Source organism: Arvicola amphibius, chromosome 14, assembly GCF_903992535.2.
Source record: "Arvicola amphibius chromosome 14, mArvAmp1.2, whole genome shotgun sequence".
In the NCBI taxonomy this organism is placed as follows: Eukaryota; Metazoa; Chordata; class Mammalia; order Rodentia; family Cricetidae; genus Arvicola; species Arvicola amphibius.
This window is the reverse complement of record NC_052060.1, coordinates 13174528-13177193: the sequence shown is the minus strand read 5'-3', so window position 1 is coordinate 13177193 and position 2666 is coordinate 13174528.

Here is a 2666-nt window from a genome sequence, read left to right as displayed (position 1 = left end):
TTGGTTTTGTTGTGATATTTTCATGCACATGTGACATTTTGTGTGTGAATGTGTGTGTGTGTGTGTATGTGTGTGTGTGTGTGTGTGTGTGTAAACAATGATTTCTGCAAGGATTCCGCCCAGGAACATGGATACGGGGCTGGTTGCAGGAGAATGGGCACCTTTAGTGGTTTTACCACTGAAGATAACACTCCTGTAGTCCCCAACAACCATTAACTGCCTATAAATCCTGGGGAGGGGCGGGGACTTGTGAGCATTTCCTGTCCACAATGGGGTGCTGATGAGCCCCATCTTGTAAGAGTGAGCACAGCTTCCGAGAGCTCAAGGGTACATTGATCATATTGTACCTGAAGACAGCAGCCCACAATGCCCCACCCCTGCCATCAACTCTTGCCTTCTCGCCCCATTCCACGACATTTCTCAAGCCTTGCTGGGGGTGACAAAGATGTCCCATTTAAGAGTGAGCCCTCAGCAGCCACTGCTTCTCAGCACTTGGGCCAGTTCTGAGTCTATGCAGTCGCTGCTGGCTGCCGCAGAGAGACGCTTCTCCAACTACTGCTGGCATCGGAATAGATCTATAGACACCAACATGGACAGTTTGAAGGCATTTTGGCAGATCGGTAATATCAATTTCACAGAAGCCAGGAAAGTCTTCCCCTCTAGGGCCTATCATCTCTCCAACCACAGGATTTTGAATGGATTTGCAGTTCAAAGATGTGGATTGAATCCTAAGAAGCAGGCCTAATGTCCAGAAAGCTGTTGCCTGCCCATAACAATCATGCCATTATTACACCAGGGTGGCACACAGGTCTAGACTTGGATAATGCCATTTATGACAATCGTCTCCAGAAGCCTTCACAGCACCTTCTGGCCCCTTATAAACCAGCCATTAGGGAAGAAGCTCCCAGCCAAGGCCCAGCTTGATTTTCTACATCTTGCAGAGTATGGTGTTTTCAGGGTCTTTCTCTCGAGTTCTGGTGGGCATCCGAACAGCAATGGCAATAAGCTAGGCCGGCTTTGAACTCTAACTCAGGCAAACTTTGAATGTGCAATCCTCCTGCTTCAGCTTCCTAAGTAGCTGGAATTAGAGTTCTGTACCACCACTTCTGAGTTTGTTTTGGTGAAAATCAGTATTACTTTTAGTACTGTAACCGAATGATGGAGTTCCCCAGTTATTGTTGTCCGAGGTTTCTGTCCCGCCCAGTCCTGCAGCCGTTAACTCCCAAAGAATCACATGGAGGTTTACATTAGTTATAAACTGATTGGCCCATTCACTTATGCTTCTTATTAACTAATTCTTATAACTTACATTAGTCCATAATTCTTGTCTGAGTTAGCCACGTGGCTTGGTACCTTTTTCGGTGAGGCAGTCACATCTTGCTTCCTCTGAGGCTGGTTCACAACTGCAGACCAAAAACTTCCCTCTTTCCACGATTCTCATTGCCCCGCCCCTACTTCCTGTCTGACTACTGGCCAATCAGCATTTTATTAAAAATAATACAAGTGACAGGATAAAAAGCCATTATCCCACAAGTTATCACACAGTAAGTCATATTTTTAAAAGATTGAAAAACTTTCTAAAGTAACTGATTTTTTGAGAACCATGAAGTGGTAGGAAACCTGTGCTTTGCTAAATCACCAAGATTAGCCAAGTTCTCTGACCGTGGGAAACTTTGTTTGTTTTGAGAAGGCAGCAGCTGAAGTAAGGTTTTGTTTCTGTTTCTAATATGTAAATGTCTTAAGAAAGTGTTATACAGCTATACAGTACCAGTATACAAAAGTGAAGTGGGCTGAGTGGTTATTTAACAGTGTAGAGTGTAGAGAGGTTGGACCCATATGCCTGTCAAACCAAAGCTTGCTCTGTTGATTCTTCGTGGTTCCCACATATGGCCAGCAGAGGGCAGCAGGCACCAACAAATGAAAAGCCAACCACTGGGTCCCTCATTTTCAGGGCCCAACACTTGTTACTGTCTTAGTCTAAGAGCTGTACCCTGCTCCTCCTGAAAAGCTGGTTTTCTGCTGATGTTAAATTGCTGGTCTTTTATCGTGCCTTAGCTAATGCCCCAGTCTTTGTTCAAAGCTGAGCTCTGAAGGGGAACCAGCAGCACAGGCCAGCCTGGACGCTGCAGACGTTCAGCTCTGGTGTTTCGGAAGATAGATTGCCAGCACAATGTGAGGTCTGATCACGATGCTTCTTGACTTTGGTCAGTTTCTCGGTTTGTTCTCACTACAAGTACATAGACATGCTTGTGTGTCATGCTATGTGGGTTCAGGTGCCCACAAGTTCCAGAAGAGAGCATTGGATTCCCTACTGGAGCCGCGTGCAGTTGTGAGCCACTTGACATGGGTGCTGGGAACGGAACTTGGGTCCCCTAAAGTCCTCTTAGTTGCTGACTCGTTCTCCTTGTTTCCTTCCTCTGGTCTTCTCTCCCTTCCTTCTTCCCTCCCTCCCTCCCTCCCTCCCTCCCTCCCTCCCTCCCTCCCTCCCTCTCTCCTTCCTTCTTTCCTTTTTAAAAAATTCTCCAGAGGACCTTTTCCATCTCCCATAATGCCCCTGGATGTGGGGCTATGCTCTCTCAGGGAATGGCAGCTATCTAGCCATTCAGATGGACCTGGCTGTGTGTGCTCCTCACCTGTGAAGCTGACTGAGCACTTGGCCTTCACCA